At 63.8% G+C, this 27032-nt stretch overlaps 1 protein-coding gene across 3 annotated transcripts in view; it reads right to left on the bottom strand.

Moving 5' to 3' along the window:
* Positions 1-27032, bottom strand: part of LOC117644151 (sodium/calcium exchanger 3-like) — a 64617-nt gene that overhangs the window by 34862 nt on the left and 2723 nt on the right. The gene's annotated exons all lie outside the window — the stretch shown is intronic.

Here is a 27032-nt window from a genome sequence, read left to right as displayed (position 1 = left end):
TGCGTGGCCTTCGGTGGCCTTCCTTCCCGGGGATCTTCCCCCGGGACCGTCCTCCCCGTCCTGCGCTCCGGTCTGGCTGCTCGTATAAGGCGGCCCGCCCATTTAGGACTGCCCCCCTCCCCCTCCCCCTCCAGGGCCGAGCCGGGCGTGTGGGTCAACCCCGCCCCGCCGCACCGCGTTGGAAACAGAGTGAATGCGAACGGACCTAACGCGCCGCTGGCGGAGCGGCGGAGCTCCGTGAGGCCGAAAAGATGACCGCACAGCTTTTACGACCTGATAAACCATAAAGTCAGGATGGCGGCCCGGCCGAGGCACAGACGTGGCACAGCCGGCACGGCGGGCCTCCCTTCATTGAGTCCTTCCGCGTGGGGGTGGCGCCGCGCCGCGCCGCAGGGAACTGCTTCCGAAACAGCGCTTCCGTCGCTCTGTCTCTCTCGCACTCGAGGGGCGGGACCACGATCCGCGCCGTCACCGCCTTTACCCCGCTTCGTGTTTCTCTGCATAACCCTTTTCGTTCCTTCCGGCCCGTCCGGCCAGCCGCTGACCGCTCGCCTCGCCTCGGCGAACAAAAAGCAAAGCAACGTAATTAATGGAAAACGCGGCGAGCTCCGACAGCAGCGGCAGGTCAACTTCCATTTCCGAGTTTCCTTTTAATTTTCGTCCTGAAAGTCCCGCCCCGCGCCGCCCGGTGGGGCACACACGTGCCGGCAAGCGACGCTAGAAGTGAAAGGCAGGGGGCGTGCAGTGGGCCAGAAGACCGTGAAGGGGGCTAAAACTCAAGATGCGTTTTTAGCAGATGATACCTTCACACTTGAAACATACTTAAAACTACTATACACATGAAGGTGTCGCGCAACAATGCCTCCCGATTCGGCCCGGCCCGGGGCACTCGGGCCAGCTCGGGCTCGGCGGCGGGCGGTGCAGGCCACAGCTCGGCACGGCTAGTACCAAAGTACCAACACCGGCCACCTCGCTCGGGTCTATATATTTTGTTTCATACACAATTTTAATTACTATCTTTGGAATGAGCCCGCATACTACCCCGTATAAGGAAACCGAACGAATATTGACTGAGAAATTTGAAAGGGAAAAGAAAAAAATTTGAACTCTACACCCCCTCCCCAGTCTTAATGGGGAGGCCTCCTGCTTTACTTCGGTGTTCGGGATGGGAACCGGTGCTATCAGGTACCTGGGGTTAATCCCGTCAGCGACCCAAGCGTTCGCCGGGGGACCCAGTAGGACCCCAAAGCTCAGGCAGCTGGGTGAGAGCACCCAGTACGAAGCTCTTTGAGGGGCGGGACGTAGAGTGAGACGACAGAGAGACAGAGAGAGACTCAGACAGAGAAGAGGTTTGGTGGGAGCTTCTTGTTTTCGTAGGGTTGGTTGTGTACCCCATGGTACCCCCACTGTCCGGCGCTCCCGTACCGAACATACAGCGTTTTAGGCCAGCTTCAAAGGACTTATCATCGCCTCCCCGACGAGTCAAGGAGGCACCACCCGCAACCACACACCGGATGGTCTGGATTGATGGATCAAATACTCCATCGCTCCAGTGCCGAGGCCAACCCGCCGAAGCGGATTGCTTTTTAGACACCCACAGCGGAGTGGCCAGGTGAATGTGACTCTGACCACTACGCTATCACGCTTGTACGTCTGGCAGCGTGTTGGACGACGGGTTTGAGTTGCAGTGGGAGGAAGGCAGTCGAAAAATGTAACGAAATGATGAGATTCGATCCCCGGACCCCGCCACCGGGATCACACGACTTTACGCTCTCGGCCACCACGGCCCATGATGAGGGGACCGGCGTGAGGTGGGTTCTTGACGCAACAGGACTCGACCGACCCGGTCAAAATTTCGCAAGAAGTTGGGGGAGTCGAACCGCCGACCCTAGCATTGGGAACCGACGCCTCTACTCCCTGGACCACCACGTCCCACGCTCGGAGTGGGCGCACGTTCACGTGTTTCAACCGCACTGGGTGAGGCAGTAAAATTAAATGGAAATATTTGTTAGGAGTCGAACCTCCGGCATGTGGGTGTGTTGCACACGGCTCCGCTCGGATGGCCTCGAACCACCACCCTTAGGATAGTAAGTCGAAAAAACGTATGTGACGCTGGTATTCGAACGCCCGCCTGCGGTAACTCGATCCCACGTCTCTAACCTCTCGGCTATCACAGCAGTTGTGAAACGCGATGGATCATCTGCCTTCATTAACGTTCGTTGAATGAGATTTTTTGAGCTCCAGAGTCGCTAAATGGGACCCGAACCGAGCGTGTGACCCCACCAATGGATTGCTCTCCGAACGAGGAATCCATTGATGGGGTCGCACGTTCCGTTCGAGTCCTGCTTAGCGACTTTGGAGCTCAAAACGTGTCCAGAATTTTGGCCGCCTTCACCGGTCTTCTGGCCCACTGTGGGGCACGTGCGATCTTTGATGGCCGCCGCGCACTTTCGCCGCCCCGTGAAGGCGTTTATTCGTCGCTTCCCGGTTTAGTGGCAGTCCCGCGGTCCCCGAGGCGCACAGCCTCGCACAGCCTCTCGGCGCAACTTTTGCAAAGGACGTCACGGCCATGAAGATGCCACTCTCATCCACTCCACGGCCCCGGCCGCTCCCGTCCGCCCCCGGCAGCCTGCAGCCCGCGGCACCCCGGACCGGAGCGCGGCGAGGTTTGTGCGGGGACGCGAGCGAAAATTAAAGCATTTCCGAGGAGTACCCCTTCCCCTCCCCCTCCACCCGCGGACTGCACTTTCGGCCGTCCGCTTGTCACTCTGGCTTGTACATCCGGCCACGATGGGGCCGGGCTCCAAATTCAATTACGATCTGCTCATGAGGGCGGAGTGAAGACGGACTCGTGCCGCCGACGTGGCTAAGCAAGCCGCCACAAAAAAAAGGCAAGTTCGGAGTTGGGAGAGTTGGCCGGCCGTTGTAGCCACCAGAGGCTCCGTGGGCAGTCTGTTGAAAAAACTAGAAAATGGTCGGGGTTGAAACCCGGTCCCCGTGGTTGAGAGTGCACGCCTCCGCGCCCTCGGCCGCCAGGCGTTGACACAGTCCCTGTGGCCGCGGCGCCTTGACCACGATCTTTATCCGGCCGGCCAGACTCCACGCCGCCCTCGCGGTAAGCCCCGGATCACGGCGCTCTCGGGGGAGGCGGGCGCCAAGTTTTACGGGCTCGGCGTGTCGGGCCGGCGGGGCGGGGCGGCCGGGCTGGCGGGGATTGATTTCAATGCCAACATTGATTGGCCGCACCGCACTGCAGGCTGACTCCGAGCCGCGCTCGTCGTCTCTCTCACACTGTCGGGGCGCGAGAGAGACAGAAGGCACCGTTCGGCACCGCGGCGCGCGCCACTTGAGCTGCAGACCGCCGCGGTTTATTCGAGCCGGGCTGATTCCGAACAGTGCAGGCGTCGCTCTCTCTCGCACTCGAGGGGCGCGCCGTAAAGGTGCGACAGGGACGGCTGGTGCTTGTCGGCGATCCTGGTCCGGGTGCCGGATGGCGCCGCGCTGCCGGCCGGGGACTCGCCTCGCCGCGAGCGTAAACTTGGCGCAGGTGTCGAGGAGGCGGGGAAGCAGACTCACGTAACGCCCCGCGGGGCCCTCGCGGAGTAACAGCCGCGCGCCCAAACTCGTCGCCGGCTTTTGACAGTCTTCCCTTCCCGGTACTTTCCCGGCCATTGTCGCGTAACTTGTCGTGTCGTGCGCCGCCCCCGCGCCACGCCGCCCCCGCGCCGCCCCCTGCTGACAATGGCCGGCTCATCGCGACCAGGAATAACTGCCCCCGCCGCGCCCCGCCCCGCCACGCCCCACCACGCCCCACCCCGCCTTTGTTTGACGGCCACAACATTCCGCTACAGCTCAAGCGGTCTGCCTCCGGCCAACCACACCGGCGGGGCGGTGGCGGCTCCCAGTGGCACGGCGCCGAGCGGAGCGCCGCCTCCACCGCCAGTAGACTGATTCAGAGAGTCGTTCCCGTCGCTGTCTCTCTCGCACACCCATACGGCACGCCCCATGAGTGCGAGAGAGACAGAGCGACGACCCTCGGAATCAGTCTGCAGGGCCATGGCCGGCGCCACCGCGTCGGAGAGCCGCCAGGAGGAACTGGCGCTGCAGCACGTCGCCGAGGCCGCCACGGCGCGCCACCGGAGAAGAATGGCAGCGTAACAAACGTCTTTCCTTTCCCTGTTCTCGGGGGGCGGGGCGGGGCGGGGCGCGTCCGTGGGCTGGGGACTGAATTACCCTGGTTATGCAGTCCGGGCCTGGCTACCCTGCGCCAACCTGGGCAGACGTGCTCTCCAACTGACTCACTATCCATCCATAGCCGCGTGGGCTCCAGCGACGGTCCATGAATCAGGCACCGCGGGGGCTTGGGTTCGAATCCCGCCGCCGGCCGAAGGTATTTTGGCTCCCAGCTTTGCCGCGGTTGGTGGCAATGGATGTGGTAGTTAGCGTTACAAATTGGCCCTCGGCCGCCGCACGGTGTTGGCGGGAAATAAATTTTCGTTAACCTCTTCCCCTTTGGCTGCACATGCAGCAGACACGCATGGCGCGGTCAGCCGCAGTCAGGGGGGGGGGGGGGGGGAGGGGCGGCGAGGGGATGAAGAGCGAACCAGGCCGGGCCAACACGGGTCGCCACGCTGGGACCACGCAGGGGCCACGGTAGCAATAACTTGCAGTGTGTTGCGTTTGCGCGGCACCGTGGCGGCAAGGGGGAAGGGGGAGGGGGGGGGGGCTGCGACCGCCTCTAGCCTCTAGGGGCCCGAGCGAGCCCGGGCCGGGCAGGCCGGGCCCCGCGTCGCCGGGCTTGGCAGGCTTGGCAGGCCTGGCCCCGTTGCAGTGCAGGCGGTGCAGGGACGCAGGGAAACGGTCCCCCTGGCCGTGCGGCGCCGTGCGATAACCCCAGCCAACTTCGGAGTGGTCGTGACGTGGGGGAAAGAAGGACGGAAACACGGCGACATGACAACATGATGTTGGTGGCGGCCGTGGCGGGCACGGCGTTGGTGGGCACGGCGGCGCGGCGCATCGGCCACGGCACTTCATGCATACAGAGCGCCTGAGCGGCGGCCAAACTTCGGCCGTCGCCACGTCGCCACGCCCGGCCGGTCCGCGGGCCACGCGAAGCAGCGCGAAGCCGTCGCCCCTCCGCGCGCCTCATTTTTGCGGACTCTGCGCAGCGCCGCGGCGCAGGGTCCGTTTTTCCGCGCGAATCAAACTTGTCCCTCGAGTTTGGCGGCCGCGGGCCGCGCCGTGGGCCGTGGGGTGGGGGCGGGCCGGGGGGCAGGCCCTCCACACGCTACGCCCGGCTTTCGCGCTCCGCGTTTCGCGCCAGAAAGGAGACAAGCAGACGGGACAGGCCGCGGCAGGGGAAGGCAGACGGGAGTCGCTTCTTGTTTTTTACGCGGGCGTTTCAGGAAAAAAGCCACGATTAATGTCCCCGAAGGGCTCCCACCCCCGCGGGCTTAGTTGGGCTTGCGCGGCGCGGTGTGCGTGTCAACATGTGACTGTGTACGTGGTGCATGTGTGTGTGTGCGCCCGGCTACGCCCGGCGCCCCGCCATGGCCTACCTCACCCTGCCACCCTGCTGTTGCTGCTGCTGCTGGTGAATTGCAAAAAACTTATCGGTCTTCTCAAGCCGTACGACGGCACAGCCAGGTGTCTGCCGGGGACAGGGCGAAGGGGGGCGACCAGCGAGAGGCTAAATATAGTGGCGGGGAAGGGGGGGCCAGGGGGCCCAGGGGGCGAGGGAAGAGGCAGCACTGCAGGCTGGGCTCAGAGAGGGTCTCATGGTGGGCAGGCAGGGCCCGAGGCTCGAGGCAGGGGGCAGGCCGGCCGGCCAGGCCAGGCCGCGCCGAGGCCCCAGCCCGTCGGGCAAGGCCACTAAATAGACCGAGAAAGCGACTCGAGGCGGAGGGAAGCCGACCAGGCCGCGCGGAACCTCGCCGAGCCGCGCCGAGCCACGCGGAGCGCGGAGCCCAGCATTTGTCTCAATTCGAGCGGACGTGAGCCATCTCACGGAATCCCCGCCCGTCGTCCACCACACCTGTCTTGTTCCTGCCGTCTGTCTGCGCGAGTGTGCGTGTGTGTGTGCGTGAGAGAGAGAGAGAGAGAGAGAGAGAGAGAGAGAGAGAGAGAGGAGGGTCCCCGCGAAGCTCGTCGTTTGCCCGATTTTCGCGTCGTCTCGGCATTAGCGCCGAGGTAGATTGTAGGAGTCTGTCTGCCTGTCTGTCTGTCTGTCCGTGTGCGAGTGTGTGTGTGCTTTGTATATTTTGCGCGTGGGGGCGTGACTGCAGCCTGGCGGTGGTTCAAGAATTCCCTGTGGTGAGCGCCGGTGCCGCCAGCGTCGCCGCGATCTCTGGCCGCGCAGGGCCGCGCCACAGCACGTGTCTATGTGAGATAGTGTAGGTGTGTGTGAGCGTCCATGTGTGTGTGTACGAAAGCAAAGACGTGCGCCACGGCCACGTGTGCGGAAGACGCGAAGGGATGTGTGTGCGTGAGTTTGTATGCGTAAGTTGGTCTGTGTGAGTCGGCGCGTGTGTGTGGCGTGCATTGGTATGGGACCACACGCAAAAACCAATATTATCCGTTTGGCGGCGGTGCATTCGAGGGCGCCCACTTTGCTCAGTACTGCCGAGGCGCTGCCACTACCCGGGGGTTTCACGTGGTGGTACTGTTGGCTCGTCCGAGCCCCCCCCCCCTTTTCCCCGGATGATGGAGCTGGCCGGATACATAGTGGTGCGCGGGTGTGCTTGAAGGCCATCTGGGGCTGGCGGCTCCGCCGTGGCTCCGCGCTTCGGATCTGTGTTGTGTATTTGCGATGTGTCGCCGCCACCGCCGTCAGCCAATGGGGACACGCGTCGGGAGTATCTAGAGTAGAGGGGGAGGGGGTGTCTCATCTCCCTCCGAACAGAATAAAAGAAAGACGGCGTCACTCGGCGGCTCGCCTGGCACGCTGACAAACTCTTGATGGCTGCAACGACCCCGCCGCCCCGCCGCGCCGCCGCCAGGCCCAGCTGACGTAACAGTGTAACACACGCTGACCTTAGTCACGAGGGTGGGCGACCTGCGCGCCCGCGTCGTGTCAGCGCCGTCAGCGGCGGGAGGAGGGGGGGGGGGGCGCTTACCGCTCAAAGCGGCAAAGCCAGCAGCGCCGACTGTGTCGCGGAAAGAAAACGGGATGAAGAAATCGACCGAGGCGGTTTTAATGGGCGCCGCGCTCGGCCCACGCGCCCCGCGCCATTGTGCTTGCCGTTCCGCGAGGTGCCGGCCGCCCTAATTGCTGCACAATGCACTCGGCAGAAATAAGACCGCGATAAAGAGGCTCCGCTTTCTTCCGCTTCGCGATGGAGTCTCCTTCCTAGACTCTTTTTTTTGTTTCCCGTTAAGGGCCCTCCCGTTGACCCGCTAGCGCTCATCACTCCACGGCCGGCCCGGCCACCCAGCGCCCAAGGACTCGTCTGCTTTCCACACCGGCTCTCAAGACGGGACTTTCGGGACTTTGCCTATCGGCACCTTTTGCGCGAACCTCGGCGATAGCCGTGGAGTTGCGGCTTATCGTTGTCGCGCTGGTCTGGCTCGGACGCGAAGGGTTCCCGGGGATTCCTCGCGGTCTGCCACCCGCGGTCTAACTTGGCCAGATTCCGCGGCCGGATAGCGGCCCAACGAGGTAGCGCCGCCACCCCCAGCTACGCCGCGGCTACACACGCTCGCCGACCTTTCTCTCTCCTTTTTTACAGCCCTAGGTGGGCTCACGCTAACTTCATTCCCTTTTAGTTAACCCCGCCCGGCCCGTTTTTATGCTCGCCGAGTCCTGGCCCGGGGTCATGAGACATATAAAGGGTCCCAGAGTGCCTCGCTGCACCGTGCCTCGCCCCGCCGCCTCGCCGGTCAAGGGCCCGGTTCGCTTCACTTTGCGATGCGACCTGCTCAGCCAGGCGCTGCAGTGCTCGCAAGTACGGCAAGCATCGCATGACCGGATGGGGCTCTAATGAAAACGTCAGTCTTCGGGGCCTTCGGGGCCTTCGGGGCCTTCGGGGCCTTCGGGGCTTCGGAGTCGCGGGGCGAGACGTAGCGCCACGCCATCGGTGGCGAGGCGCGGCTGGCAGTCCGTAGAAATGGCAGAAGAATAACAGAAAATCGTGGGCCTGGCCGGCCGACCGGCACGTCAATCACTATGCAAAGGTGCCTTTTAGGAAAATCACCATAACCGAGGACCGTTCTACCAATACTTTGGAGAGCCCCGGGTGGGCGGGCGGGCAGGCGGGCGCACACTAGAAACCAGGAGGGGAAAACAACTCCAATCGATGAAGCCATCGAAAACGCTTGCGCATTAACATGCATTTATGCGAGGCCGGCAAATAAATCGGTGCGAATTATTCTGATTGTTCACTGAGAACAGAGAGAATGTACCCGAAAGAACGCGAATTTACAAGGACCGTTTAGGAAGAGGGCGATGCTGAATTGCACGCGTGTCGTTCAGCAAGCCTTTCGGGCAGTGTGCTGCGCAGCCGCCAACCGTAACAGTGCATGGGCAGCAATTAGTGCACGACTCAACAGCTGCTGACACGTGTGCAGGCCAGTGCAGCTGGAACTGGCTACACACACTGCGGAAATTCGCCGATGGAAGGACGCGTTCTGGAGGTTGCCCAACTCGTTGTTGTTGGCTGAAGGCGGCAGGCTGCGGGCAATATCCAGTCGCCGCAGAGAGGCAGCCTCTCGGCGAGACAAAACCCTCGCCGGTGAAAATGCTGCTCAAAAATACCTGGCCTCTTATCCCACTACCGTGTTTTTTTCTCATGCCTAACACAGTTGGTTACAATTCCGTGAAGGGCGAGTGGGCACAGACTACTTAAATATGCCCATTGACGCTTCCGGGTAGACATCTTTCAGGCGCCTAGAGAGAGCAGTACGGCATCGGATCCACAGTAAACTCATCTCCTGCTTCCAGGAATCCTTCCAGCGATCTCCTCATTCCAGGAATCCTCACGAAACTGAGCACTTCCCCGGAGCGGGCGTGGCGCGCCATATCCGGCGGCGTCGCGGCGTCTGCCAATGTTGATTGAAGTATAAGAACTTTCCGCGCCGCGCGGTGGTTTCCTTTGGCGGTTCACGGTCCGTTTCTTGCGCTGCCCATATTAGGCGGGGGTGGATTTTAAATTAGAGCGCTCTCGTCGCGAGGAGCCGCGCCGTCGAGTGATTTAGCCGAGTTTCTTTTTTCGTCTGCTGCGGCGGCCTTGCTAGCGTCTTTCTCCGCGGCTCAGCGTCCGGAGAAATAACGACCTTGGCGAAGCGCGTTAAGGGGCTGGGGGATCACCGCCCTCACGCGACAGCACTAGTAAGGAAGGAGTGCGGTGGACGAGTGGCGCGAGGAATACAAGCGAGTTATCCCCCCCGCAAGTTTGCAGCGACACCATTTCGCCCGCCAAAATTGCCCACCACTTTGGCTGAAGTGTAATTTTAACCGAAGCCTTAATGGTGTACACTGCGAATGCGAAAAGCAGGGAGCGTTTGTCGGCGGGGGAGGACTCGGGCCCCTCCCTCAGTTTTCCAGCCCTTCCCTGACCTTTTAGCAGGTGAGGGAAAAGGTTTAGGGGTTCTCCAGCGTGCAGACACGGTGCCGTGTCGGCAGCAGCCACGTAATTACGTGCACGATCACGGTTCCCACCCCCACCCCTTCACACACACACAAACGGAGCCCCGACCAGGACCGGGACCCACCCGGGACTCCGGGCCGACAAGACGTCTCGCATTCCCGAGTGAGGTTCGGAAACACAACACTACTACTACTACTAACGACGACATCCACACACACACACACACACACACACACACACATACACGCGAGGCGCACCACACCGCGCGCGCGCGCACACACAGCAGCGGCAAACACAAAAAAGGGTTTTACATTCATCAGGGGACCGCGAGGGTGAAAAAGGGGGAAAGAAAAAGGGCGAACGAGAGGTAGCCGAGCGGGATTTGTATCAACCTAAAAGGGTCGCAAAAGAGGTCCGGTGTGCGTGCGGCGCAGCCAGGCACAGCGAGGCACAGCGAGCGCGGCAAGGTGGGCAAAGGCGACGGCCGGGCGGCACGGTGGCTATTACAGCGCGCCGCCCTGCCGGGTTTGGGGGGCGGCGCGGCCCGGTGGTGGACCCCCCCCCCCCCGCGCCCGCGGTCGCGCCCCAGGCTGAGTGCCGCGCGCACGCCAAGCCTGGACCGCCCTGGCCGCCCTGGGCCTCCACGCAAATGCCACGCCCACGACGCCCACCCCCGCACGGCCGGCCCCGCGCAGCCCCGCGCAGCAACGGCAAACTTGTTGCGATACCTCCGCGGAACAACACGCCCCGCACGCGCTGCTTTCCATTTTATTATTTTTACGCCGCGCGGAGTTGACGCCGTCCGGAACATTTCGGAAGCGTTCCCGTCGAAGGTTGGCGTGCTTTTCTTCGCGAATTGTGCCGCGGGGCCGTCAGGTCGTGACGCAGTGCCTGTCCCCGTCGTCTCGGCCGCGGCCCGAACGGATCTCATCGAGGGCTGGCACTGCGTGGCGGGTCTAGCATGTCCCGCGGCCTTCGACAAGGCGGAGGCCGGTCACGATAGTCGAAAACCATCCACTTATAACCAACCCCCCCAGCCCCACCTAACCGCCGTGGAGCCAATTTGAAGGAACAAGGAAATAAGGCCGCAGAATCGGCAAGGGGGGGGGGGGCTAACCAACCCCCTTCCGCCGACCGCCCCGTTTCCAACGTCGTCGGCCCAATCCGAGTTGTATACGCGTTTCCAATGGCAGTGGGGCTGCGGCTGCCGCGACAGCGGCTGGAAAAATCACCGCGAGGGCCTCCCCACCCACCCAGCACGCCGGGCCGGGGGCTTCCCCGCCGACCTTTTATTTGACTCGCGACGCGGCTCGCTACGTCCGCCAACTCACTAACTCGGATTACTTCCTTTGACCACGCCACCAGAAAGCGCGCGCACACACCATCAAAATCTTTCACCCGCTTCCCTGCTCTGCCTCAGTCCTGACACACACACACACACACACGCACACAGCCATGCGCACGCTTGATGACTTTCCATTCCCACACCGCTTCGACACGGCTTCGCTAGCTTGGCCGCCCCGCCCAGCGGGATCACCGCGCCGTAATCCCGCTCGGAGCAAGAAGCGCGGTAGCCAATTTGCGGGAGGGGGAGGGGGGGGGGCAAAAGTGGCGCGATCAAAGCAAACACTGGCCGCCCCGCGCCGCCCCGCCCCAGACTGCTGCAGCCGACACGTGAGACTTCGTCCCGCCGCGCCCCGCCGCGCCCCGCCACGCCACGCCCTTTTATGACTAGTTGTTTGGAGGAGGTCGGGTTCAGGTAATGGAAGGACGTTCGGCCGGACCCTTCGCGCCGGGGGGCGCGGTCTGGAGGGCTCGGGTTCGAGTCCCCGCGGCGCGGAGGCCGCCCCGCCCCGAAAAGCCGGAGTTGTCATCCAGGAAAGTAAAGTAACTTAGGGGAAGCGCCGCGCAGTAAGAAAGGATACAACAAAAGAGTGCAGGGGGCGGGGCCCGGCGGGGCCGGAGGGGCTGAGCCGGGCTCTGCGTCGCCAGCAGGCCGACTCCGAAGCGTCGCTTGGCCGAGAGAGAGAGAGAGAGAGAGAGAGAGAGAGAGAGAGAGAGAGAGAGAGAGAGGCGAAACGACCCCCCGGAATCGCGGCGGGTCGGGGCGCCCTGCTGGCCCTGCTGGGGTAGTAGTTCGCGGGCGCCACCGGGGCAGTTCGTTCCCACAGCTTGGGACGGAGTTTGGCAAGGGCCGCGGGGGCCAAGGGCAAGGACAGGTAAGCAGAACACTAAAGCGACGAAGCACCAAGTCGGCACGAATTTCAACTCGTGTGGAGGGAGCTGCCGGCTGTCTGGGCGCCCCGCACTGCGCCGCGCCGCTGCTGCCCCGCCGTGCCCCAGAAGGCCGTGTCGGCAAGCGGCGGTTTTCCTCCGAAGTTGAACCGCAAAGCTCCACTAGGCTCGGCGCAGCCTGGCGCAGCAGGCCAAGCACTCCGTCTCTCTCGCACTCACGGGGCGCCCCGTGTAGGTGCGAGAGAGACGGAGCGACGAGAGCAGTGAGCAGCTCGGCGCTCCGGCCGCTTTGGCGAAGACCGCGAGCTTGGGGGAGGCGAGGGCAGAGCAGGCCCGCAGGGGGAGGCTAGGCCTGGCTAGGCAGTCCTGGCGGGCCGAACCAACATGGGCGCCTTGATGGAAATCGAACACGACGCGTCATGACTAGCTCAAGGGATGACCCAAGGGGCACGTGTAACGGCAGGCGGCGATGTTGCTCTGTGTGTGTGGGGGGGGGGGGGGGGGCAGTCGACGGTTTGCCTAATTGACAGGTGACGGATGGTGGCGCGACTGGCTGATACGCACACTGCGCACACCACGCACTTTCGATACAGAATGGCTGTAGTGTAGTGGTGGGGAGATGGGATGAGGGTGGCGCGGGGAGTGGAAGGGGGAGGGGGCGGCGTCCCGTGGCGCTCATCTATCCGTCAGAGTTCGAAACGCTTTCTGCGGATTTCCCAGCCGTTGCCACCCCCTGCCCCCTCCGGGGCCCCCTCCTCCGCGGCGGGGCCCTTCGCCCTTCGCCGCCACCTGCAGCGGCGTGGCGAGGCCTGGCAGCCAGGCCGGGCCGGGCGCGTGGCGCCGTGCGGCTTGCCTACCTTGGCGGGGGCCCGGCGCGGCTTGGCACGGATCGACTACACGGAGTTGTGTTGTGTGCGGGGCAAGAGCCGGTACGGCCTGACTGGCGGGCTGGCGGGCCCAGGCGGGCGCCCAGCGCGAAGACCGGTGGAGGCGGCCAAAACTCTAGACGCGTTTTGAGCTACAGAGTCGCTTAACAGGCCTAGAAACGAACGTGTGACCCCACCAATGGATTCCTCGTTCGGAGAGCAATCCATCGGTGGGGTCACACGTTCCTTTCGAGTCCTATTTAGCGACTCTGGCGCTCGAAATCAGTCCGGGATTCTGACCGCCTCCGCCGGTCTTCTAGCTTGGGCGGGGCCCCCAAGGGCCGCGCGTCCAGGGGCCCCCCAGGGGGCTGTGTCCTGCACGCCCAGCGAGACTGCCGCCGTGCCGTCACACCTAGTCCCTCCGTGTCGCGCTCCGTGTAGCCTGGACAGCACTCGCCCCCGCCGCCGCGTGGCAGCGCGTGCTATATTTGGGTCACTGTCCCAGGGGCCCGGCAGGACGCGGCAGGCCCGGGCCCAGGGCGGCCCAGGGGGCGGTCGCTAAAAGAAGCCACGCTCAACACGCGGCCGCGCGGCGCGACGCGTCTTCTTCCTTCGGACGGCCAACACGCCTCCCTGCGTGTTGTGATGTCCGATGACGGGCGTTTCGCCGAGAGTCCGTCCCCGAAGTCCACGGAAAGGCAGTCACTGGCGCCGCGTGGCATGGCGCCAACGCAGTGTACTTCGACTTCACCAGCCCGACTGATTGAAATTAGATAATAACGTCCACAGAGGGTCGGCGCGCTGCCAAAACGTTCGGTGCAGCCCGTACGAAACACGCGCCCTTCGGGTGGCCCGGGCCCTTCCGAACCCCAGGGACCCTTTATTTTCAGGCTGGACCCCCACGTCGGCCCGAAACTTTCCTCTGTCTCGCAATCATGTCGATAACGATGCGAGGAGTTGGGGTCGGAAGTTGGCCTCGCCCTGATGCCCTGGTGGCTGGAGGGCTCCAAGACCTCTGCCTCTGCTGGGACGGATTAGCAAGGCAGGGCTGAGCCGCTATCCTCGCTGAGGTAGTACTGTGTTCGCAGTGTCTCGGCGGGGGAAACACAACACCCACACTGAGAAAATTTGTAGGAACCAGAATTCCTAAAATATCCCTTTCTTTCAAATTTTGGGAGGGCAGGCTAGGCCACAAGGCACACACAATGGCCTGCTGGAGGCTCGGGCCTGAAGGGCCCGCTGGGCCGGCAGCAGGACGTTGTCGACATAACGGGACATATCGGGCCGGGCCTCCCCACTCCCGCCCACCCCTGTTTACGGCAAATCGCAATGAGGGGAAGGGAAGCCGAGCCGCCTCCCCAATGCGAAAGGTCACTGCAAGGTAATCAAGGAGACCAACAGTCGGTTGGAACCGCAATCACGGGGAGAGGTGCGCGTAAAAATGGGGTGGAAAAAATGGATTTCTATGATGATAACTTTTCGAAGTCGATGGTTGAAGGAACTGTTTGTCCGGTTAACGTTCAATGCCAAGTCGGCTTGCGGCTGCCTTTCCTCATGTTTACAACCGGCTCCTTCACAGCTGGGGCTTGGAAGGTGTCTTCTGGCAGCCCTCTGGGCACGGTATTTAAGCACGCACCCTGAACCTGAAGCCCCCGCGCCCCGGAAGGCGCCACGCCACCCCCCGCCTGCCCCGATGCCCCCGATGGGGCCCCCGGCCTCCCTGCCCCCACGACGCGACCTTTGCCCCCGCCTGTAGGCGCGCGCCCCCCACGCGGGGCCCCACGCGGGGCCGGCAGGCTGATGTCGAATAATGGTTCCTCGGTACCTCGGTCGCTCTGTCTCTCTCGCACTCACGCGGCGCCCCGTAGGGGTGCGAGAGAGACAGCGCGACGATGGCAGCTGGCTGTGCGGGGCCCCTCCCCCGCGGCCTAGTCCCAGCAGGTGACTGCCCTGGTGCCGCCGCGTGGCCCCGCCAGCCCCGCCAGCAGCAGCGGTGCAGCGAAAACAATCGCAATCACTGCTGCCAGGAACTTGGGGCCACGCCCGGACTAGACTAGAAGTTAGGCGACGTCAACCGTGGCGACTCCTCTGCGCGTCGACAGTGGAGGGGGAAGCCGATTCCACTACACTGCTGGCGGGCTGGTCAACGTGCGTCCTTAGGTCGCGCCACACGACAGCCCGACGGCCCCCTGGCCATGCCCTGGGCCGGCGCTGGGCGCGCCCCCACCCAACACGCCCCAGCCATGCTTCCAGCCAAAACACGGCGCCCCGTCCGTTTAGACTTTCAGATGCGGGGGCGGGGTGGGGGCGGGGTGGGGGCGGGGTGGGGCGGGGTGGGGGCGGGGTGGGGGCGGCACGGCGCTACGCACGGGAACGCCTCGGGGCTAAGCCCGGCGCTTCTCAAAGTGGCTCCAGGCCTCTCTCCGGCCAGCCCGATGTAAAGGAGTCCAGCAAACTCGTCCGGGGGGGCGGCTTCAGGAGTGCTTTCGTCGCGCCGTCTCCCTCGCGCTCGCGGGGCGTCGCGCTGGGGTGCGAGAGAGACGGGGCGACGGGCCGCGGGGCGCGACCTTCCCCTACGCGGCTTTTATATTTGGCCCCGGTCCGGCTTTGTGGCTCCACACCCGGCCTATCGATTTTGTATTTTTAAAAGCAGGAACTCATCGTTACCGGATTCGGAGGCAGCGGCAGGAAGGAAAGCTTCGAGGGAAGAAGAAACTGCTCCGAGGGCAGGAAAAAAAAAGGCTTTGAGGGCAGAAGAAACTCATGAGATCAGAAGAAAATTATCTCAGGGTGAAAGAAAATGTTTCAAGGCGGAAGAAGGTAGAAGAAAATGCCCTAAGGCAGACGAAATGGCTGAAAACTGTCGGATAGACTTGTAAAACGGCCTGTTTTCAGACGCAAAACAGACAGCGTTCCTCGCGGGGTCTGACACGCGTCGGAATACACACACCGCCTTTGAGAAGTGCTCCAGACCCAGAACGGCGGGGAAGTAAGGGGAAGACAAAAGACAGCACACCGCCGTCTCCACACTTGCGGCGGGGGAACCCAGCGAGAGGCGCGGCACATCGTCATCGTGGTGGAGGCCTGGGTCGAGAACGAACACCAACAGCAGTTGCCCACTTGGAGCGAGGCAGAGGCGGCAGACTCGTCGGGCTGTCCCTCTCGTACTCCTCGGCGTTCCGTAAAGGTGCGAGAGAGACAGAGCGACGAAAACGACTCTCGGAATCTGTCCACGGGGCGAGGCGTCGGCAGCAGGCACCGCCTTGCTCCAGTTCGCCGGTGCAGTTTGAACAAGGCCGTGCACTGCCGCCTCGGCTCGGCACCTCGCAAGGCGCAGCAACGCGCAGCAAGGCGGTGCTCGCGTCAAAGGTAAAAGCGCGCAGTATTTCGTTATTTCCACGGCGGGGCGCGAGGCACTGAATGTTTCCCTCGCATTCAGGGCGGTGTCAGTCCAGAGCGCTGCCTGCCGCTTCCCGTCCCGCCATCTCTGGAGTGCTTCGGACGGCGCGTAATTTTTTGGGGCAGCGTTTAGTTTTCCGCACTCCACTTCACACCAGCAGAAAAAAAAACATAACGCGGACAGTAAAAAAAAGGGAAGATAAAATACATATAAAGATGATAGTCAAGGCCATTTGGGCGGCGCAAAGAAATAGCGCGAAAAACGCGCTCAGCGGCAGGTCCGTCTGGCGCTGGCACACTGTGCAGCCAGTCGCCCGGGAGACGTAATGGCGGAGGAACCTTCCGGGAACGGCCGAAACGCCACAATTTATCTCGGCACTTCCGGCCTCGCGCACCTAAAATCAACTATGGGAGCAACAAAAATACTGTTGAATGGGCGTTGGATTTTAAAGTCAAGCAGCGGGTCGGACCTCGGTGTCCGCGTCCGCGGCGGCCCCAGTGGAGGCGGGTCCACCCGTACGTCCCACGCTCGCGTCCTCACCAAGAGTCAACGTCATAAATAAAATATGATTGCGCGTCGTTGCGGGGCGGGGCGGGGCGGGGCGGGGCCTGTATTTGCGTGATTTGCGCACGGCACGCCCTGGGCCACCCGGGAGCGCCCATAGGGATCCACAGGGAACGCCCCAGCGATGACGTCATTCCGTCAAACAGGCACCTCCGCCTCCATTTTTCATGAAGTCGGCGCGCGTGTGCTACCGAGACACTGCAAAAGAGCTCACCAGATGCACCAAATTCGAACCCAACTTTGCATAGCAGGAACGACGCGGGTGTTTACACGGTCCCACTCGCAGTGACACACACACATACACACACACATACACACACACACACACACACACAGACGCAGCCAATGATCAGCGAGTGCGCGCCCCTGTTCGTCGGGCAATAACACAGCCTGTTTTTCATAACGGCTCGCCTCCACGTCGCCCGCTCACGCCGCCGCGCCTCATAGCTGCTCGATTCCGAAAAGAAGTCGTTCTGTCCCTCTCGCTCCCGCGCCTTCGCCTTGGGTCGCGAGAGAGACGGAACCGTTTTTGGGGCTGCCTGCGCCTCACCGTCCTCGCTGGAAAGGGCGAACATATCGAGCCTCGGGAGCCACCGCGGCTGTGTCTCTTCCCCGCCGCAGAAACAATATCGAGAAACAAATAAACAGAGAGGCGCCACCGGATTTCTTATTTCTTCGCAGCCAAAGCGGGGCAAATCGTTGCGGTGCTCTGCATCGCCCTTATCCGCGCGAGGCGCCGAGAAAAACGGCGCGGGTTCGCCTCCCGCCGCCGCCATTTGTCGACCATAAGCCAGCTGCTGGAACGCGCCGTCGCCGCGGCCATCACCACGTGCGAAGCGCCAAGCGTGAAGCAGACGCTTATTTTTTTTCGCGCCCATTCCCCGGCGGGCACGACGCCCTGCAGTCTGACTCCGAGAGTCGCTCTGTCTCTCTCGCACCTACGCGGGACGCCCAGTGAGTGCGAGAGAGACAGAGCGACGACTCTCGGAATCAGTCTTCCGCCGCAGCGGCCCGCTCCGCTTGCTTCGCTTGCAGAACACGCGTTGCCGTAACCGCGGAGGAAGACGAGACGGCATCGAGGAGCCCGCAGCGAGAGAGAGAGAGAGAGAGAGGGGTGGGGGGTAATGCTTATCTCGGGGGATAAGTAAGTACCCGACTGCGCTGCGGCCCGGCGCCCCGCGCCCCCGCCAAGGCCCTCGCCGTGCCCGCGCCCCGCACCCTTTGCGCACCCTTTGCAGCCCCGAGTCATCACGCCGCTCTAACATCGCCGACGCGCCGCCAATTTGGTTCTCTGAAATTGAACCTTCTTCCCCCCGCTGAACAAGACCATCTGCTGGCAGCCAGGAAAACAGCAAATTAATAACAATTCGACGCTCTCTGCCGCCGTCGTCGTCGTCGTCGACGTCGGGTCGCCCGGCCCATGTATTATCGCGGGACTGGCGGGGCAGGTAGCGGTGCGGCGCCACTGGCGTCTAATTGCTGCGAGATAGCCCCGACGGAACGAGCGGGAGAGGGGAGGGGGGGCGAGGGAAGGTGTTCTGTCTGTCGTCACGTAGATTGCACCCCCACCCCTTCCCCCTTCGGCCCGCTTCGACCATCCACATACACTCAAGATTACTTTTACGTCAAGGCTGGCGGCCCGGCCCGACCTTCAGTCCGAGCGTCCGTCCGCCCCTCCCCTCTCTTCCCCTCTCTTTCTCTGTCTCTTTCTTTCTGGCGAGTCCGGGGTGACACGTGCGATTCCCGGCTGGAAGAAATGAGCCCAGTGGACAGTGCGAGTCCTCGGGCCGGCCCTGCAGGCTGTGTGCGGGCCGGGCGGGGTGTCCCGTCGTCCTGCCTCCTTCACGGGGCGCCCCGTGAGTGCGAGAGAGACGGAGAGTGAGACTGGTGGGCCGCGTAGGAGGACGAGGGTAGGCAGGACAGAGCGGGTACGTGTGCAGCCGAGCGGACCGGGCACCGGCCCGGCGCCTGGCCGGTGCTGGTCTTCCCCGGCCGGCCCGGCCCGGCAGCCCGGTGGCCGAATTCGCCGTGCCTCCTCAATAAAACATGAGCACGCGCGCCGCCTATTTGTTTCGGTTTCGGCCCGCCGTGTCGGCTGTGTCCGCAAAGAGGCGGTCCTCCCTCGACATTGGCGCCAGCGGGTAGGCAAACAACCGTCGCGAGGGAGAGACATTCTGGCCGAAACTCCCGCCGAAAAACCCTCCGCCGCGCGCCTTCCAAGCGCCTGCGAGGTAGGCAATGGAGCCGTGTGCGCGACACGCGTGTGTTGGGAGTGCCTACCCTCAAGGCGCCTGCGAGGTAGGCAATCGGGCTGAGTGCAACACATGCGTGTCTTGAGAGTGCCTACCCTCCAGGCGCTCTCCCGCGCGCAACAGCGAGTTTTCAGTTTGAAAATAGTTGGCCGCAGCGATATCGGAATCTCCAGAAAGTCCTCCGCGCGATACCCAGCCGCGGAAGCGATTTTAATCAACTTAGTTTCCCGCCCACAAATTAGACGAATCTATCAATTTTGGCGTGGTTTCTAACCGAAACTCGATGTACTACTACGGGGCCCACCTGTTGCCAATCCCCACCCCCAACCTTCACAACTCTCGAAGCAGACTAATTGGTTATAGATGATGCTGGCCGTGGCCCCCACCCCCGTGCCTTCTCCTCCCCGGCCTGACAGTGTGGTGCGCCGAGGCTGCCGAGGCAGGCCGCCCGGCGGTCGTCAAGTCCCCCGACTCCGGGTCCGGGCGCGCCGTCTCTCTCGCACCCCTGCGGGCCGCGTTGCGAGTGCGAGAGGGACAGAGCGTCGAGAGCGCAGTCCGGAGGGGAGCAGCCGGCTGGCCTGCCGCGTTCCATTGTGGCGGCCGTGACGTCATGACGTCCATGACAGCGGCGGCCATCAGTGCGGACGACACCGCCGCACAATTTGGGTAAACACGAGCAGAAAGCCGGACAAGACAAGCCCGCGGAGCACAGCGCGGGCACGGCCGGTCTGTCGTCTTCGTCGCTCTGTCTCTCTCGCACTCGTGGGGCGTCCCGTCTAGGTGCGAGAGAGACAGAGCGACGAAGACGAGACTCCGCGGCCACCGCGACGAGCTGCGACTCCACTGTCGCCTCCTTGACTGCGCGGCGCATTAATTGAAAACCGGGAGGGAAACAAGTGGCGCCCCCAAGTGGAGGCAGTCGCTCTGTCTCTCTCGCACCCGCGCGGAACGCCGGAACGCTGCCGTGAGTGCGAGAGAGACGGCGGTTCGGGATCGCGGCGCAGCAGCAGGCGGCACGGCGGCGACGAGGGCCCTCCACCGCTTCAACCTCTCGCGCCCAAAGCGGCGACGCGGAAGGGGAGGGGGGAGGGGGGCTGAAGGGGCGTCGCGATGAGGACGCCCTCGCGGCAAAACAAAGAATGCCGGTATAAATACACGCGGCAGGTGCGTCGTACACAGGGCGATAAATTGCCCCGGCTTGTACGCCTCTGTGTGTGTCTGTGTGTGAGAGAGAGAGAGAGAGAGAGAGAGAGAGAGAGAGAGAGAGAGAGAGAGGGGGGGGGGGCGTCGCGCTGGCCTTTGTTGGCGAGGGCGGCCGTGACAGGGGTCTGCGGTCGGGGCAAACTAAAACACAGTGTGCCGTCCAGAGGTATGTAATCTGCCTGACAAAGTGGCGCATACGTCCGTCACCTCGTCCTTCACGCCCCTACACCGTCGGAACGGAAGGCGTGGCTGGCGCCAATGGAAACGTTCGGCACGCGTGGTCAGATTCAGATCCACCCGTCCATTATTTTTAGTAGCCTGAGTTCGAGTCGCGTCTCGGATTATTTTATTTTATTATTCACGACGCGGCCTTGAATCCTTGGCCACTGCATCCAGCCCATCGCGTGTTTAAATTTTTTATTTCAGTGTTATCTGACAGTGTCCTTCGCAGCTGGGCGTTCCGTGCGGCCTGTCGGCCCGCGTGCCGGACTGCTGGACGCGTTAACGCAATCGTGTTTATCCTGCGTCTTGAATGACGGGGCACTGCTAATGACCCAGTCGCCCGGTCGGTCGCCCGGTCGGCCGCCCAGTCCCAGTGACGGGGTGGAGTGACGGGCGCGTCCCGCCCTCGCCGAGGCCCTCGCGCCTCCCCCGCCTCTCGTCACAGCAGCGCGGCCCCGAGCCGAGCCCGGCCGCCCCCCGAGCCCCCCGAGCCACCCGAAGCCCTCCGTACAAGGCCGGGCGATTAAAGTCCGCCCCGTTTAGAGGCCCCAGCAGCGAGCGGGGGCCGACCCACCCCGGCCCACCCCGCCGCGCCCCGCCCCGCCTGGAACTGCACTCCGACACGGGGGCGTGGCGTGGCAGCCCGCTGGACCAGGCCGGCGGCCCAGACAGCCGCGCCACACGGGGCCAGACGGGGCGCGCGTCGGTACAATGTAAATCAATCACTGCCCGGACACTGTGACAGTCAATAAATCCGGGAACTCTATTCGAACTTGTTGAGCCCGCTGCAGCGCGCTGGCCGGGGCGTCGCCGGGGCGTCAGCGGCGGCTCACGGCCGCCAGTCACTGGGAAAAGAAAAGTTGTCATCTTCGTCTTCGTCGTGGTGCCCCCAAGGGGCCACGAACACAGCAGCTCTTTCTGCATTAAGCTGTACTGCAAGGCAATCCCGCTGGAATTTCCTCGGCTCCGTTCCCCCTCCCCTTTGCCCTCGGCAGGCCGAGTTTAAAGCCGGCGTGCTTCCTATTAGTGTGCTTCCGCGCCCTTCGGGCCCTTCGAGCCCTTCGCCCCCCTGATCCGCTTGGGCCGGGCCGCCGCAGTCCTGCCTGCTGCCAGCGCGGTCTGTGCACCACGCAAAGTGACTTTTCTTGTTTCGACCACCAGAAGCACGGCCTGCGAGGCGTGGCGAGGCGTGGCAGGGAGTGGCTCGCTCGAGTTTTGCGGAGCAAGGCGGTTTGTCATTGGGAAAGGGGCGGGCTAGACAGCCCGGGCACCACGACGACGACGAGGACGACGGCGACGTACGCGGCTCTTGATTCCAGCTGTCATGTCAAGGCCGCGCCGACCCTTCCAGGCGAACGGCTGGCCGGGCCGGGGGATGAAGCCTGGAACGGTACTCCGTCACCATCTGGACACTGGGCCGGACTGGCGAGCCGGCGCAGCGAACGCAGCGAGCCGGCGCAGCCATGTCAGCGCGTTCGGCCCCGCCCCGCCTGCTGCCTGCCGGGCTGGACTCGCTGCCTCGCTGCCGGACTGGACCACATTGAGGGATGAACGCCGCAGATAAGGCAGCAGCGGACCTGTGGGCTCGAGGGAGGCGGCCGCCCCGCCCCGCCCCGCCCCGCCCCGCCCGGAGGATAGCATCATGCGGTGCTGGCGGAGGCCGTGCGGCTGCAGAGTTGCAGGGCTGCTGCTGCGGCTGGGAGCGTGCCAGGGCTGCCGGGGCTGCCAGCACCACGCCGGGGAAGAGCCGCCGCCATGCCAGCCATGGCGTGCCGTGGTCAAGGACGACCCGGCCGCCGGGCTGGCAGTGCTGTCTCACTCGCACCCCAAAGGGACGCCCCGCGAGCGCGAGAGAGACAGCGTCGAAAAGTGTGCTGCGCTGCACCGCATCACCGACTACCCCAGTCACACGCTCACAAAGTTACCGCCCCGACCCAGTTACCCCCGCGGCCCCCGTGGCCCCGACGGGGCAGCACGTAGCACGCCAGCCTCGCCCTGCCGCCCTCGCCCTCCGCGGAACGCACACAGCGCAGCGCGCAGCGTGACCAGGTCCAACGGGCGCCACGCGAGGACGCGTTCGCGGTAACTCCGTCCTGATGTAGAACAGTCACCGCGCGTTCGATCCCCGCCAGATTAGGGACTGACAATGAGATATAACCACGTAAATGGCTCCCTCCCCGCTCCGCCCCCCTCCGCCCCCGCCCGTCAAGAACAACAATGCCGCCGGGTCCCCCCTCCCCCCCCCCCTCGGCCCCTCGGACGCGGCAGCGCGGCCCACACCTCGCTGCACTTAATTCCCTTTCCCCGGCCAAATGGGACGCCATTTTCAGCGTGATTATTTCGACTCGAACTCATTTGGCTCGGGCGAGGGCGACGGCGGCGTGGAGGGGGAAAGGGGGAGGGGGTGGGGGAGGGGAGGGGCGCAAGACACCTACCGACGTGGCGCTGCGCCGCGCGCCGCCCGCCCGGCCAGACAAAGACACACCAATGGAGGCCCGGATCTATATTCAGAGGGCTCTGGGTCTGGCTGGCTTGGGGGCCACGCGGCCGACGCGGCCATGCCGCCGACGCGGACATGCAAACTTCAATTCAATCAACGTGACGTGGCGCCCGCCGTGTAAATAGCAGCGCGCCGTCTCACTCTGTCTCTTTCGCACTCACGGGGAGCCCCGTCGGGGTGTGAGAGAGACAGAGGCCCGCTGCCCGGAAGCAGCCCAAAGCAATCAAATCGCGGCGGCGGGAACGAGCGCGGGAAATATTTAAAAGGCGGTTCGGCCGCGCGTCGCCTGAAGGCCTGAAATAGGAATAAGGCACCATGTGTCCCGGCCCGGGCCTCGGCCACCGCGGGCGGGTACCGCGACGTGTAAGCGAGCTCGACGCCTCCGAGACCCTCTCCATCTTTAACGAAGGGCCCCGGTGCAGCGCGTGCGATCCTCCCGTTTAAGTAGCCCTGCAGGGCGCAGAGCGCGCTGCCGCCGGCCGCTGTAGCCGTCCCCAGTGCCCGTCCCGGAAGGGGGCTGCTGCGCAGTGCTGCGCAATGGCCCGTGCAGGGTCGCGTCGCGGCCTCCTAACCCTCCTCGCCGGCCAGCCTCCGGGTGGGGCGCGGCAACGCGAGGGGATTCGACACCCCGTGCGCCCAGGACTTACGCGGGTCGCCTGCCCGGCACACTGACAATTAAACCCAGCCACGCGTGGAACTTTGACGCGCGCTGCGCACTCCGGCCAGCCGGCCCGGCTGGGCGTAAGCAGCGCAGCAGCGTAAGCAAGGGAGGCTCAATTTTGAACTTGCTCCTCCGAGGCGGGCCGCCCGAATTACCCCGCCCCTGTAATCTACTTCCGGCCTTCGCAGGAACGCCTCGTGAAAGGCCGACAAATTGGCAGTGGAGGGGCGCCGCCGCGGCACGTCCCCGATCAGCGCGACTCTGCACAGTGCTCCGTCGCTCTGTCTCTCTCGCACTCCCGCGGCGTCCCGTGCGGGAGCGAGAGAGACAGCAGAGCCGCGCCGGGCTGACCTTTCGGCATCTTGGACGTGAGTCCCTCCCCCGATCGCCTTCGCCAGCTGACCCCCACTCCCCCTCCCCTTCTCGCTTTCATCACCGTCCCTCTGATGGCTGGCCGATTGGATGAGACACGAAAGGCACGGCCAGCCCGGTCCGGTATCGGAGTCCATCGCACAAGGAAGGGCGACGCGGTCCCTTTGTTGACGTTCCACGTGTGTTGTTGGACGGCTCGTCCACCTCTACAGGGAAAACCCGCCGAGTTTCAGAAAGATACGCTTAAAAAACAATAAAATGAACTTTGTGTTGTGGGTTTGCGAAATGGGAAAAAAATATTAAACTGCTTTCCCCGCCAGCTGTTCGGCGTTGGATGCGGCCGCTGGGCACGCGCCGGCGGGCACACGCACACAGACACACTCACGCTTACACACACGCACGAGCGCATGCACGCTCTCTCTCCCCGCCCGGAATTGATTAGTTGGTCGGTGAAAAACGCGCGGGTCAATAGCGGGGGCAATAGGGAACAAGTGCCTTCGTCGATCGGTCCCTCACGCACTCGCGGGGCCTCCCTTCGGGGCGCGAGAGAGACAGACATTAACGTTCGTTGAGTGAGATTTTTTTTTGCTAGTTGTCGTCGGCCACTGTTTTGGACGTGCGGTGGACTGCCACCCGTTTCCGAACAGAGACAAAGATCCGGCCGTACAGGCATGCACTGCGGTGCAGCTGCGGTGAGGGGGGGAGGGTGGAACCGCCCCCCGCCCCCCCCCCCTTCCCCATTCATATATGAATCCGCACTAACGCCGGTTTTGTTTCGCTGTCTCTGGAACGGACATCCGGCAACAACAGGGGTGCTGTGGTTTGAGCGAGCGAGCGAGAGAGAGAGAGATAGAGAGAGAGAGAAATATATAAAAAGAGGGGGCGTGCAGGCGAGTCCGCGCACTGTACCGGGCCCTCGCAGGCAAAGACCCCCGAGCTGCAACTGGGTCAGTGTGGTACCTCCTCCTCGAATCGTGTCGGCGATCTCCGAAAGGGCTTCCATGACGCGCGCGGTGCTGCGGCGAGCAGTGCAGTGCCGGGGCGGCCGAGCGCCTGCGAGGTGGGCAACGCGCGCACGCCGGAGCGTTGCCTCCACCGGGATTGCCTGCCTCGCAGGCTGTCGACGCCGGCTCGGACTGCAGACTGATTCCGAAAGTTGTTTTCGTCGCTTTGTCTCTCTCGCACGCACACGGCGTCCCCTGGGTGAGAGAGAGACGCGGACGACTTTCAGAATCAGTCGACTTGGTTTCCGCCACCCTCCACGGTACCTAGCCCGCGTGGCCAGCCCCGGCCGGCCCACGGCGTTCGAACCAGGTCTCGACCCTCCCCCACCCCTTTGCCCGTCAGTTTGTGCCCTCGCTCCAACTTCGGCCGGGCCGTCACGACTCAGAAAGAGTTGCCCGTCTTGAATCGCTTCCTCGTCCTTGACCATCCTCGACAATGCCTGTCTTCTCCTCCTGCGCTCTTTTCCCCTTTTTTTCGTAATGGGTGGTACCCGTCCGGTCAGCCGGTGCGGACCGAGCTGGCCGGGATGGCCGGCATACCCCATCCCCCTTCCCCCCGAAATACTGCAGTGCACCGCACTCCGCCACCGCTGCGTTGTCGGGGCACGCCCGGCACGCCACTGGGAGCGACTGCAGCGGAGAGGAGCTAGACTAGACTAGAGCGGGCGACCCGCGCAAAACAGATTAATATTTGCTTTGGCCGGAACCAGCCGGCGCGGCGACCCGCCGTAATGCCGGGAGGTGTAAGTGCGCTGTTGGTCCGGGGCCAAACCGGAGGCAGGGCGAGGCAGGGCCAAAACCGGCCAAACCGGACGGCCGGCCAAACCGGAGGTCTAAACCGAGGGGCTGTTTGGGGCGTCTTTGGCGAGCCCTCGCCTGCCGGCCCCGGCAGTGCCTGGCCGCCCTGGCCGCCCTGGCGTGGCGCCGGGCCGGAGTGACAGCCACGGATCTACCCTCCCCTCCCTTCCCTCTCCCCCAGCCAGGCCGGCAGACACACGAGCGCTGCCGCGGCACTGCCAAGACGGTCGGGGCGAGGCAGGCGAGACGGCCTGAATTTTCTCACGCCGGTCACATCGATCTGAGAGGTGTGCAGCGTGATTATTTAGGCCATCCGCCGCGGAGCAACGGAGCAGCGCCTTGCGGGGGAGGGGAGGGGGAAGCGCCGTAACTGAATTTATAAGTTGGCCGCGGCGGGGCGGGGCGGGCGGCCATACCGTGCCGAGGTGCTCGCCCCGCGCCCGCCGCCTCCATTTCTAACCTTAATTCAAGCATCACTCTCACTCAGGCCTCGGCAGCGCGCTGCTCGCCTGCTTTCTTGCTTGCCAGTCCATCCATCCGCTCCAGCGCGTCGCCCGCCGGCGCTAGCTAGCCTCGCGCCAGCCAGCCTTGCGCCAGCTAGCCTCGCTCGAGTCCACCCGATGAACCTACCGCGGTAGGCCGGGACGTGCTGGGCATCGCGGAGGACGCCGGCCGCGGTGGCCGCCACCTCCCATCTCCGACTTGACGATCCATTTTCCGAACCGCGTGCGGCGAAAAGGAAGGAGGGGGTGTGTGCACACTGTGTGCCTGGCGCAAGCGGAAGTCGGCAAAGAAAGCGGGCAAACAAACAAAGCCGCGCGATGGCCGAACTTGATGGCACAATCAATGTGTAGTCTACATTACCGCCCCGGGGGCGCTGCCTGGCCGCTGCCTGGGGAGGGAAGGGGTGGGGGGCTCCCGACCTGGTAAACGCGACGCTCATGACCCCATTGATAGGGAGGTACTTCCCACGGCCTGGGCCGGGCCTGGGCCGGGCCCTGCGCAAGCTGGGGCGCTACGAGGACTTCCCCGGCCTCCCCTCCCCTCCCCCAAGGCCGGACAAAGGCTCGGTCGCCGTTGTTCTGCTGGTTCTGCGCGCAAACTCCACCCTTTCACTGCTTGCCCTCGGCTTGGCTTGTCTTTCGCCGGCCGGCCGAACTGCTCGTCGAATCTGCATCTCTGATTGGCCGAAAAATATTCAAGCTTGTCGGGGCCGATAATGGGGATGGGGAGTGGGGGCCGCGGCACAGGAAAATAAGACTGCTTCGCGTTGGGTGGCTGGTTCCGCCCGCCAGCGCCGGGCCGCGGGGCGCCTCGGAAGGTCCCCAGGGACGCCGCTCGGTAGCCAAGGCGGCAGAGTTACTTTACTCT

Source organism: Thrips palmi, unplaced genomic scaffold (assembly GCF_012932325.1).
Source record: "Thrips palmi isolate BJ-2018 unplaced genomic scaffold, TpBJ-2018v1 HiC_scaffold_17, whole genome shotgun sequence".
Lineage (NCBI taxonomy): Eukaryota > Metazoa > Arthropoda > Insecta > Thysanoptera > Thripidae > Thrips > Thrips palmi.
Note: the sequence above shows the minus strand (reverse complement) of the source record. Positions and strands in the feature narration are given on the sequence as shown.